A 13,616-nucleotide genomic window follows, 5' to 3' on the forward strand; every position below is an offset into this window, starting at 1 on the left:
GCTGCTTTGCCTCTGTCACGGCAGAGGCTGCAGCCCTTCGGGCCCGTCGGTACCTTGCAGCTGCCTCCGGAGTCCTCCGGGATAACATATCCCGGAAGGACTCCTTCTTCAGTCGGACGGCTTTCCTGACCACCGGTGTCCACCAGGGTTACCGTGGATTACCGCCCCTTGAGGCACCTAAGGCCCTTAGCTCACAGCTCCCCGCCGCAGCTTCAGCAATGGAAACTTTCAACATTGTCCACTCAGGTTCAATGCCCCCAGCCTCCACAGGGATGCAAAAAAAGCTCCGCCGGAGGTGTGGGTTGAAAGTCCGTCGGACAGGGGCCTCCTCCAAACGTTCCCAATTTACCCGCACTACGCGTTTGGGCTTACCAGGTCTGTCCAGAGTCCTCCCCCATCCCCTGACCCAACTCACCACCAGATGGTGATCAGTTGACAGCTCTGCACCTCTCTTCACCCGAGTGTCCAAAACATACGGCCTCAGATCAGATGAAACGATTATAAAATCGATCATTGACCTTTGGCCTAGGGTGCTCTGGTACCACGTACACTTGTGAGCATCCATATGTTCGAACATGGTGTTTGTTATGGACAATCCATGACTAGCACAGAAGTCCAACAACAGACAACCACTCTGGTTCAGATCAGGGAGGCCGTTCCTCCCAATCACGCCTCTCCAAATATCTCCATCATTGCCCACGTGTGCGTTGAAGTCCCCCAGCAGAACTATGGAGTCCCCTACTGGAGCCCCATACAGGACACAATTCAAGGTCTCCAAGAAGGCTGAATACTCTGAACTCTTGTTTGGTGCATAAGCACAAACAACAGTCAGAGTTTTCCCCCCCCATCACCCGCCGGCGTAGGGAGGCGACCCTCTTGTCCACCTGGGTAAACCCCAACGCAGCGGCGCTCAGCCGGGGACTTGTGAGTATCCCCACACCCGCCCGGCGCCTCACACCCTGGGCAACTCCGGAGTAGGACAAAGTCCAACCCCTATCCAGGAGTATGGTTCCAGAACCGAGACTGTGCGTAGAGGTAAGCCCCACCAGATCTAACTGGTAGCGCTCCACCTCCCGCACAAGTTCTGGCTCCTTCCCCCACAGAGAGGTGACATTCCACGTCCCCAGAGCCAGCGTCTGCCGCCCGGGTCTGGTCCGTCGAGACCCCTGACCTTCGCCGCCACCCATATGACAACGCACCCGACCCCAGCGGTTCCTCCCACAGGTGGTGAGCCCATGGGATGGAGATAGGGGTTCCACGTAGCTTCTTCGGGCTGTGCCCGACCGGGCTCTGTGGCAAACCCGGCCACAAGGCGCTCGCTGACGAGCCCGCCGTCTGGGCCTGGCTCCAGACGGGGGCCCCGGGCTTCCTCCGGGCAGGGTCACTCCCTCTCTACCTCGGTCTTTCATGGGGTTTTTGAACCATTCTTTGTCTGGCCCCTCACCTGAGACCACTTTGCCATGGGAGACCCTACCAGGAGCACAAAGCTCCAGACAACACAGCCCTCAGGTTCATAGGGACACACAAACCTCTCCACCACGATAAGGTGATGGTTCCCGGAGAGGTAATGTCATTGTGTATCGTATATTTTCCTCACATTGTGCAGTCCTAGTATGGATGTTGACCTACTGGCAGCAGGCGGTCTAAAGTCTGCGTCCATGAGGGAAAAATGAAACGCTTCGCTTCGAGAGTGAGATGTTTCGATGAATCAATATCATGTCTGTGTGCTAGTCAGAGATATGATTGGCAGATGGATAAACAACTTATCAAAAATTAAGCATAGCATAAGTTCTGGCAGGTCACGTAGTCAAGCTCAACTACTATCTGAGCTCAAAGCTGACAGTTCCCAAGCCAGCACACCAGCTGATGGCTCAGCTGATTCTGTCTTCTGATTGGATTTCCATTTAGCGCACTCTATTTGAACTGATTTTCCCAGCCTACCTTGCTAAATCTTTGCTAGCGCTTGCAACTCACCTCCACTCCAGCTCCTCCTTTTAAATTCATGTTGTCTGACTTAATCAATGTCATGTCTGGGTCATTGATGCTGCTCTGTTCTGTACCCTAGGGGGACCCTGCACTGCTGCTCTCCTCGCTTAAGGCTTTCCAAACATGCACATGGGGGGGCAGGGAGGTGTGTCCCTGCCTCATGCTTTCCACATATGCAGGTGGGGGAAGTCCCAATAACAGAGCCTTACCGCCAAATACAAATTGCAGATGAAAGAATCTATTTTGACCAAGTGGTACTGACTGAGACTGAACTATATTATATTCCATGTGGAATATCATAAACCACATATTTTTATCAAGCGAAACAGCAACACTGGTATTGTTTTCCCCTTTGTGAGCCTGTGTGTGTTGTCATGGAAAAATCAAGCCCTGGAGACACCTACAGTAGCGGGAACTACCACGGTTTGAGTGATTTGTCAGGTGTTTGTCTGTCTGCTGACTGTGTTGGGCTCTAGAGAGGGCCTTTTTATATTTTGACGCTACCTAAAGGCCACTTTAGGTTTTCTATATGTTTGTCCAGGGGGGAGGCAGTGAAGGGGTGTTGAGTCAAAGTAATTTTTCATTTCCTCTTAACCTACAAACCAGGAGTTAACTCATAACTCACCAACTCCATAAAAGTGGCAGTCAGACATTTAGAGTGTATGGTGTTAAGTTGAATTATTCTAAATGCAGGATCCAGCATTTCTGGAGCTTGGTACATACTAGGGACCAAAAAATCTGGATATCTAGATTATGACTCTGTTTGTTTCCCTGTAGTCTATGTCAACAACGTTCCAATTCCAGGATTGTTCATGTGTCACTGGACATTCCGCCGGATGTCACTCTTCTTGGCGCATGTTTGTTACCTTCCTCTTTCTTTGTGTTGCCGTTCTAAACTCCGGTGGATTTCTGAGGACTATGGTTAACTGGTCTTCAGATCTCTGCAGTGTAAATCCAGACAGCTAGCTAGACTATCTGTACAATCTGAGTTTTCTGTTGCACGACTACAATAACTTTTGAACGTACACATGTTCCTCCAAAACAAGTTCCTTTCAGAGGATATTTTCTAGAGGCACCGAGGCTCTGTCCAGCACTTAGCACCACCCAAGGCGATTGTGAGAGCACATAATTTTGCTGTGTGACAACGCAAGACTAGCCTTAAGTGTACATAATGGCAAAATGTTAAGATATCAGTCAGGCAAGAGGTGATAGTGTGTTTTTTAGTGTGTTGCATTTTTTTCCGACAAGTCCCCTGAAAGCCAACTGTGATTGTCAAAATACTGATATTGCATTCTTGTTATATGTGGGGGTCTTCCTTTTTCCTCAAACTGCACATGTTGTCCATTAGCCCATACCTTGGGTGTGCATGTATTGTTTTTCCTCTGGAAGACACACTAGCTGAGATACCACACACTGTATTGGCAAATATGGATTCCCATCTCTTTTTTTTACGTGTATTACTATTAATGTATTGATGACTCCTCGACTTACTTTATTTCCATTAATATACACTATGTATTTATGACTTCTCAACTGGCGTCGTTTCCCTCTCCCCTGTTTGTGTCTGAACTAGATCCAAAATGACAGTGAGGATAAGAGGTGGGGGCTGGTGGTGAAGTGATGAGTTTTTTTTTTTTCATTGTTGCCGTCCCTCCTCCTCCCCACATCACTTTCCTCTCTTTAAATCTGTCACCCACTACATGTCTGGACAGCGGGGGGGCTGGAATCAAATTCTCTTCGCCTCCCCGTCTCTGACCTGAATCTCACTGGGGCCCAGAGTAACAGCTCAGAGAGAGATAGAGAGAGGCGAGGAAGAAGAGCTGCACAAAAGAATCGAGAGGAGGAGAGACGGAGGCTGTGGGGGGAAGTTGGTGGTGGGGGGGATGGTGCTTAAAAACACTTGAGTTAGTTGAGAAGTTGGAGAGGAGATTGGGAAAATAGAAATGTTATTTTGAAGTCCAACTCTGTGTTGCCTTCTACCCATGATGCACTCCTCTCTCAGTATAAATGTTACAAAACTGGGAAGAAGAGCAAGTTTCTAAAATTCGTATTAAAAACAAAATCAGTTTTAACCGTCTGCCATTCATTTAATTTTTTTCTTTTTTTAAAGTGGTTGTTTTGGTTGGTGAGATATTGATGCAGGTTTAATTGTGTGTCCTGCTGTCTAGTATGTGCTGTTAATTTAAAGATAAATGACATGGGGCCATGGAATAACACTGAGGCTGTTTCAGGTCCCACCATTAGCAGGGAAAGGCGTTGGGGTTAAGTGGTTGTCAGCCAGGGGGCATAATATATTTGGGCTCAGCTTTTTGCATAGCCCTGGTTCTGCAACCAAACTCCTGGAGAGGGCTGGGGTCTTGCATTTCCCAGAGGCGCTGGGCGTGTGTGGGGATACTCAAGTGCCCCTGGCTGAGCTTTGCGGTTTTGGAGTTTTCCCCAGGGAGTAAGAAAGTTGCCTCTTTGAGACTGGGAGCTGCTGAGAGACAGTGTGTTTGTGTTTTGGAATCAAACAACAGCTTGGGGTACCCAGCCTTCTTAGAGTGTCTGGATGTGGAGTCCTAGAAAGGACTAGAGACTCCATAGTTCAGCTGGGGGACTTCAACGCTCACATGGACAACGGTGGAGAAACTGTTTGGGTGTATTGGGAGGAAAATAGAGTGGTGTTTTGTTATTGGACTTCTGTGGACGGATGCTGAGCTAAAATTAGAGATAAGGTGTGGAGCTCTGACATCCGGAGGGAGCACGGAGTTGAAAGGGGCAAGCTGAGGTGGTTTGAGGATTAGTCCTCCCTTTTGAAGGTTTTCTGGGAATGTCCAACTGGTTGAGAGCCAGGGGCAGACCCAGAAAACACTGGAGAAAACGCTGCTAGATGTCAAACTGTTGGATGGATAGCTCTGCTTGGTGCATCCTAATGACTTTAATGGCCTGACTATTCATCTGGCGCCTCAATGAGGTTGACATTTTGGTTTTTTGATGAAACATCTTAAGAGCTATTGGATAGATTGTCATGAAATTTGGTAGAGCCATCAATGTTCAGCTCAGGGTAAATTATTATAAATTCATATATAGTACATGTAACAGTATTCTGTCCCACAGCGCCCAGATTGTTTTACTTAATGTGAATGCTCTCTGTAATGTATGTCAGATACGTGTTGAGTGCGTGACTGTCTACTTGTAAGAGAATAAAAACACTCCACATGTATATGTGTGGAGGATTTAATTCACACTACACCTTTAAACCCACACACACAATGTACCATAATAAACTAGACCTTACTGCACCTTTAAAGTTTAAAAAATAAAACATTTAAATCTAAATAGGTCTCAGAAATGGTAATGGCAATTCAATAAAATGGTTTGAAAAATGAATGCAGCAGTTGCAGTTTTAACCTATTGCCACTGTAACACTAAGGTCCTGCAGTAATATAGCACATGTATAATATTGGCACTTTAAACCTACACCTACAGTTAAGGCACTCAAAAGATCAACAATCACAATTTGAAAATGCACAAGATAGACCCACACTTTAAACAAAATCAACAAAAATGCCGGCAATTGTAACCCTCCGATGCAGGCCTGTTTGTGGATGGCGTGCCATGGGCCACAGAAAATGTTGGCCAATGGATGTGGCCGCAATTGCATGGGATAATCACCCCGCTGACATTCAGGTTACCCCAGAACTAGTCCCAGTCCTTGTCGGGGTAGACCACAGGTCAGTGTTTAACAGTCCTTGAACAGTCCTGTGAAAAGAGTCGCTCTCTTCCTATGTCGCCAGAGGTTCATGATCAAATACCTGCACAACTAGTGGCATTCCCATCAGCCTCAGGTGTACTTTAAACTTTGTGTATATAGTCTCCATCCATTATTACCTTTTTATATCTACTCATTTCCGTTGCTAACATGTTCTAATATGTAAGTTGAATCTTGAATGCAGTTATTTGTCTTCCACCACTGTAATAATCCATTCAAGTATTTCTGCTCAAACTACCTCCAGTCAACACCACTGCAAAGGGGCACTATATATTAACCTGCATGTATATTTTATGCAATTGTGAGCATGATTTATATACAGTATGCACAGTAGGATTTAATTTACATAAATTAGTATTTCAATTCATGATCGCAAAATATATTTCTCTGCAGGACAGCTGTATACTTTTGATGAAAGCCTTCTTTTAGCCCCTGTTGCTTCTGCTCACCCCCCCGCCCCCCCCTCATATCGCTCTCTTAATTTCAATTTCATGTTTTTTTATGGGCATGACAAAAATGCATATGTGTTGCCAAAGCATAAGAACAAACATCATATATACAACAACAAGGAGTAAATACATCTGATATAATAATACAAGTAAAAAGGATACTGAATAAAAATGATACAAATTCTCTATTTATTTATCCTTGTATTGTGGCAGGAGAAGACATATTTAGCTGCTAGCCATGCAGTGATTTTGTCTTCCCCTAATAAAAAAGGAATCTTTTTGTGCTCAGTGTAGGTAGTGAAGCCTGGTATATGTTTTTCAAATTTTTGGAAATATTTGGTTCTTGTGTTCTTGTCGAGCTTGTGTTGTATTTTATTTAAAATTTTGCCATTGTTCTTTATACTTGTCTTTTAATTTAGTTTCAGATTTTTTGATTGAAGACTGAGGATTGTCTCTGTGTCTCTGAGGCTCAGTGTCCCTGTCTCTCTCTCTACCTGTCTGTCTTTTACTGGCTGTGTTTAGCTCAGTGTCCCTGTCTCTCTCTCTACCTGTCTGTCTACTACTGGCTGTGTTTAGCTCAGTGTCCCTGTCTCTCTCTCTACCTGTCTGTCTACTACTGGCTGTGTTTAGCTCATTGTCCCTGTCTCGCTCTCTACCTGTCTGTCTACTACTGGCTGTGTTTAGCTCAGTGTCCCTGTCTCTCTCTCTACCTGTCTGTCTACCACTGGCTGTGTTTAGCTCAGTGTCCCTGTCTCTCTCTCTACCTGTCTGTCTACCACTGGCTGTGTTTAGCTCAGAGTCCCTGTCTCTGTCTCTGCCAGTCATCAATGACAGAGAGAGCACACTAGAAAAAGACATATGGCAAAGTGCGAGATCCAGTTTACTCAAGAAAAATATTTGAAATAAGAACAGAACAAATCATAACAAGCGATCAAAAGAGATAAAAATAAATAATAAAATCAATAATGTGCATTTGTTTTGTGCAGTACACTACTGCACAAAACAAATCACAATCCACAAATTTTAAATTTGAGGTTTCTAACTTATTTTTAACTGCAATGTCCACCCTTTTCTATTTTAATCTTACGTTATCTGTACTTATCTGGATATATTAGTTCAACTTTACTGATTTTTTATTATTTTATTGCAATGTTACAGAGCTCTGTTTACACTTCATTTCTAGTTGATATTTACTAATTGTATGTACATTTTTGTTTTTGTTTCACACTTGTTTAGGCTATGTAAGCATCTGTATCTAGGAAGTTATGTTTTATTTGATTAAAGTCGACTGTGGTGTACTACAATTTACTTGAAGAACGATATTTACAACTGTTTGTGTTACAAGTTTTAGTTCATTGTGTATAAAGCGTGACCAAGATCAAAAACAGTGCGCTGCCATAGTATATATAGTATATGCATCACAGCTGGAGGCACTGCTCTGGCGTACAGGGCAGATGGAAACACTGTTGTTTGTCAAGAAATTGTTCCAGCACATAACACGATCGGAAACCACTAACAACAACATTTGTATATTTCTGTTTCTGTAATGATTTGTCAGGATTTCCAAGATGAAGCCTCTTCTCCGCTCCTCCGTTCTACGTGTTGCTGTTCTACACTTCCATTTGCTACGGCAAACAACAACAACGACCTCGGAGCCTGCAAGCTAAATGCTGTAAATGGCAAGTTTGGAAGAAATGTTGGCAAGCCTGCTTGGTTCATATGAATGATTGTAAACATTTATCCAGGACATGATCAAACCCTATAACCCAACCCGACCACTCCACTCGGCATCAGTCAAACGGCTTGCTGCCTCCTGTCAGTGAGGGACAACTAAACACTCAAAAACACAAAATTCCGACTGTTTGCTTTCCTGGTTCCAGATTGGTGGAATGAGATCCCTGTTGACATCAGGATGACCGGTAGACTCTACATCTTCTGCCGAAGGCTAAAAACACATCTCTTCTGACTGCACCTTGGACAAAAAAATAACACAATATATATATATATATATATATATATATATGTATATATATATTAGAGCTGGGCAACGGTTAAAAGTTTTAATCGCGATTAATCGCATAATTTCCCTGATTAATCGCATTGTTATATGCAAAATGCAATAATGAATACAAAAGTAGTGTACATAGTGCAAATTTATTTTAATTGTTCTAAGAACGAAAAATGCTGTAACATTTTTTCTGCAAACCGTTACCAGCATTTTGTTAATGCAGTAGCAGTTAAATAAAATATTTATTGTACATCTCAACTCAAACAATGTAATCAATTCAATTCGATTCAATTCAATTCAATTTTATTTATAGTATCAATTCATAACAAGAGTTATCTCAAGACACTTTACAGATAGAGTAGGTCTACACCACACTCCAGAATTTACAAGGACCCAACAGTTCTAGTAGTTCCCCTTCGAGGGGAACTCGAACTGCGTCGGTTACGACACTATGGGAACGCCTTTAGGCATGACAGGGCTGAATGCGAATGAAAACTACTCCAATCCTATTGGTCCTACTGAGAACGGTAGCATGTGACGGCATAACCGTAGGGGCATATATTCACGCCGGCACATAGCTCATTAGCTATTTTCTATTCAGCAGGCACGTTGGTTGATGTTGTGTTGAAAGACTCCATGTATCCTACTCACCTGGAAGTTGCAGTTTGTCCAAACAGTTGACCAGTTCCGGAGATGTGTGTCTCCCTGCCCGCGTTTCCTCTCGGTAGGAGACTCTCATGAGCTGTGTGTTGCTTGTCTGGGCCTGTCGCACGCCACGGCGGCTCTCGAGGGGGCTGTTTGTGTCCATTGCTGAGCCCTGCCCATGCGGGTACTGAGGTGATGCATGGCCCTCTTTTCCGCGGACGGTCAGATACGCTCTCCTCGCGGACCGGGCCCCGCGGCCGCTGAGGCGGCTTGGCGGTTTCGGTCATGTGGATTGCAGCGAGATCTGCTGGAGGTTTCCGAGACGGCTGTTGCTCCGTCTCGTCCTTTGTCTGCCGGTTCCGACTCCCCCAGTCCCCGTTCGTGGGCCGGGTCTCACGGCTTCTTCTGTTCGGGGACGCTGACAGACGTAGCGGTGGCACTCTGGCTCTGAGGAGCTCGTTGTGCTTGGCAGCGTGGTGGAGGGAGAGGACTTCCGGGTGTCGGGCTGACGTCATCAGAAGAGCGTCGCGCCCGATTGTGATGTCACGAGCTGTGGCAAAACGCGGTCTGGATTGGCCACAGGCTGTCAGACTGGATATCGCTTCCTGCAGAGCCACTCCGTGCCCCCGCCCCGGTTCTTCAAGGTTTTTCCCGGATTTTCACGGTGAGTTGTGTAAATCATGGGATAAACCTAACTCTGCCTGGCTTTCTACTCCCCAGGTGCTTGAGTATGGCAATGTGGCAGGGATTAAGGACTGCGGCTACGGGACGATGCCGCGGGTTGTAGACGCTCTGGTGAGTTACCTCTCTCCCCAGCAGACGTCGTCTTTCAGCCAGCCGGCGCTGCCGACGGGTTCGTGTCGGGTGTCTTCCTCGCTAGTGGGGAAGACGTATATGGCGCCGGGCCAGGCTGGTGCGAGCCTGCACACCATCGCGGTTTTGCAGGCCTACCATGCGGGCCTGTTGCTGGAGATGGGCCACCCACCGTCAGCGCCAGGGACGGAGTGTGGATTCTCGCGGTCCCCCTCGAGCAGCTTGGGACGCAGGGCAACGCTCCCGCGCACCCCTCACCGGCAGGTCGGACCTGAGGGACGTCAGCTAGTCGCGGAGGGGCGAGGCGCTGAAGTCCTTACTGTGCGTTTAGCCCCCGGCGGCCGACTGAGGTCCGCTCCAGGGTGGCTGCTAGCATTGTTGTCCCGCCGCCATGGCGCTCGGGCAGCCCTAGCAGCCCACGAGCCTTCTCTGCTCTGCCAGCCCCATGGGGTGGCAGTGGGCCGGAGGTTTCGGCTCCCGAACTGCGGATCATTGGAGGGTTCTTCCTGGCGGCCGCTTCAGGGGCTCGTCCGTGATCGGCACGTCGCAACGGCCACCACCCCTGAGGGGTTGGTTCCGCTGGCGGATTTCGCAGGACCTTGGCGGGGCTTGGAGAAGAGCATCCGGTCTGAAGACTGGTTTGTCACCGTGGATCTGAGGGTCACATTCTTCCATGTCTCCGTTTGTTCTTCCCTTCGGCCTGGCACTCTCCCCTCGCACTTTCACCAAGTGTGTGGATGCGGCACTGGCCCCTCTGCGGCTCCAGGGCTTCCGGGTCCTCAATTACATCGACGACTGGCTTATCCTGGCTCAGTCTCGATAGTTGGCGGTTCGGCATCGAGATGTCGTCCTTGCTCATCTTCTTCGTTTGGGGCTGAGGCTCAACGAGGGAAAGAGTGTGCTAGCACCCGCCCAAAGGACTGTCTTCTTAGGGGTGTTGTGGGACTCGTTGACGATGCTGGCACGTCTGTCTCCGGCTCGTGTCGAGTCCGTTCTGGCCGCGGTGAATAGTGTGCAGCTGGGCCGCGCCATCACAGTAAAACACTTCCAGAGGGTGTTGGGCCTCATGGCAGCTGCTTCCATTGTGATACCTTCTGGTCTTCTGCACATGAGGGCCCTGCAGTGGTGGCTGAAATCCAAGGGGTTCTCCCCGAGGGGAAGCCCTATCGGTGTGGAAAAAGCCTTGTTTCCTGTCCCAAGGAGCCGCGCTGGGGGCATCTGTCGCCGTGTAATTGTTTCGACAGACGCTTCCCTCACCGGGTGGGGCGCGGTCATGGACGACCGCTCGGCAAGGGGTGTTTGGCAGGTGCATCACTCGTCATGGCACATCAATTGCCTGGAGATGCTGACCGTGTTCCGAGCTCTGAGGAGCTTCCTGCCTGCAATCCTGGGTCACCACGTGCTGGTCAGGTCCGACAATACAGCTGTGGTGGCCTATCTGAATCACCAAGGGGGGTCTGCGCTTGCGCCCTCTCGCAGACTGGCACATCGGATCCTCCTTTGGTCCCAGCGGAGACTGCTCTCTCTCAGAGCGATGTTTATCCCTGGGCTTCAGTATCGGGGTGCGAACCTGCTGTTGAGACAGGGGCTGAGGCCCGGGGAATGGCGGCTCCACCCCGAGGTGGTGGAGTCCTTGTGCGTAAGGTTCGGACCTATAGACGTGGCCTGGTTTGCGTCTCGGGAGACTACGCACTGTCCTCTGTGGTTCTCCCTGACGCCGCCGGCCCCGCTAGGGCTGGACGCCATGGTGCGGGAGTGGCCGAGGCTGCGTCTGTACACTTTTCCCCCAGTCGCCCTGCTCCCGGGGATCCTGGAGAGGGTCCGTCGGGAGGGCATCTGCCTTCTTCTGGTAGCGCCATTCTGTCATGATTATGACAATAAATCAGATAAGAGCTGCGTCTGACAAGAAATACCCCAGATACAGGAGAGGTGAGACTGTAGAGCAGGGTCATTGCGGCACTAAGTGTAGAGGAGATTGGCAATAAACAAGGCATCCGCTTTTTATTTTTTTTAACACATTCAGCTTGCCATTACGCGTCACTGATTGTGGACAGAACCGCATGAGATATGGAAGATTCAGACATATCTCGCAGATAAAAGCGGATGAAGGGGCACGGAGAAGCCCAGGAAGCCGCCGCACAAATGTCGGCTACTGCCATGCCTTTAAATAAAGCCGCAGACGCTGACAAAGCCCTCGTAGAATGACCCCGAATGTCTCGGGGGGGCTCTTTCCCTTCCGAGCTATAGGCCTGGGTAATAGCCTCGCACAGCCAACGAGACAGGCGCTGTTTTGAGAGAGCTGATCCTTGGGAGTGTTCTCGATAATGCACAAACAGCTGCTGAGTTTTCCTGATATTTGCCGTGCGTAAAATGTATTGAGACAGAGCGCGCACCGGACACAACCGGTGGGAGGCCTCCTCCGCGCTGTTAACGTAAGGTGGGGGAAAAAAACCCTCAACCGAAAAGAACTAGTTAAAGTCTTCGGTGTGAAGGAGGAGTTGGGCTGTAAGGTGGCTGCGCTCCCGTCCCCTCTAATGGAGAGGCAGGACAGAGAAACTGACAGTGCACATAAATCACTCACTCTTTTGGCCGACGTTAGGGCGAGGAGAAGTGCTGTCTTAAGCGACAGCATTCTGAGCGAAGCCCGAGCCAAAGGCTCAAAGGGGGGTTTTCCCAGAGCCCGGAGCACCAGAGTTAGGTCCCATTGGGGGGCGAGGGGGCGAGGGGGCGAACAGCCGGTTTTTGACGCCTAACACCCTTCAGGTAACGCTTCACCAGGGGATGTGCAAAAACTGTCCTCTCACCAAACCCTTCGTGGCAGGATGAGATGGCTGCTGCATATGCTTTGACAGTAGATGGCGCCAAATCACTATCCACCAGAGTTTGTAGGTACGTCAGCACGAGAGGTAGGGAACACGATGTGGGATCTGTGTCCCTCTCTGTGCACCAGCGCTGGAAAACAGACCAGCGCCCTGCGTAGCCTGCTATGGTAGAGGGGGCTCTGGAGCCCTGGATGGTGCGCACCACGGCGGGGGGCAAGCCTAATCTCTGTAAGCGCTCCCGCTCAGCAACCAGCCCCACAGTCTCTGATTTATCACTGGGGGGGTGACAGATTGCACCGTTCAGCTGCGGTTTTGGGCCAGGTTTGTGGGAGAAGGCGTCTACGCCGAGGGGAGGGTTGTCCTGCGCGCTCAGTGAAAACCACAGTGCGCACTGTGTGTTCTCTCGTGAAGCGAACAGATCCACCTCCGCTTCCCCAAACCTGCTCCATAACGTTTGCACGATAGTGAGATTCAATCTCCACTCGATGTGGGAGGGCCCCCCCCCCCCTCAACATCAGGTCGGCCGCCAGGTTCAGAATCCGGGCTGATATATACTGCTTTCAGGGACAGCAGGTGGCTGTGTGCCCACAGCAGGAGGGGTCTGGCTATTTCTAAAAGCCGGGCTGAGCGTATGCCGCCCTGGCGGTTTATGAATGCCGCCGCCGTGATGTTGTCTGTCCGTACTACGACATGTTTCCCCGTCACGACTAGTGTAAAGTGATTCAACACTTTCAACACCGTGGACAGCTCCAGGCAATTTATATGAGGGAGTGGGGGAGGAGGCCAGGCCCCTCCCACCACCTGTGACTCGCATATTCCCCCCCAGCCAGTGAGGGACGCGTCTGTGTACACCGTCACATATGACGTCACTCTGCCCAGGGGAACCCCGGAAGTCAGGTTTTGGGGGTTCCCCCAGTATGTCAGGTCTGATTGGAGGGAATGAGGGATGGACAGCATTCGCCATTTGTGGCGAATGGGGTCGAGCCGCTGGCGGTGAAACCACATCTGGATTTTCCTCATGTGGAGGAGACCCAGGGGGACCACTGTGTGTGCCGCGGACATGCCATGCCCAAGAGCCGCATAACTGACAGCGCTGACACTGTCGTGCGCGGCCTGAAGCGGGACAACAGAGAAGTCAGGGC

This window comes from Etheostoma cragini, chromosome 3, assembly GCF_013103735.1.
Source record: "Etheostoma cragini isolate CJK2018 chromosome 3, CSU_Ecrag_1.0, whole genome shotgun sequence".
NCBI classification, from domain to species: domain Eukaryota; kingdom Metazoa; phylum Chordata; class Actinopteri; order Perciformes; family Percidae; genus Etheostoma; species Etheostoma cragini.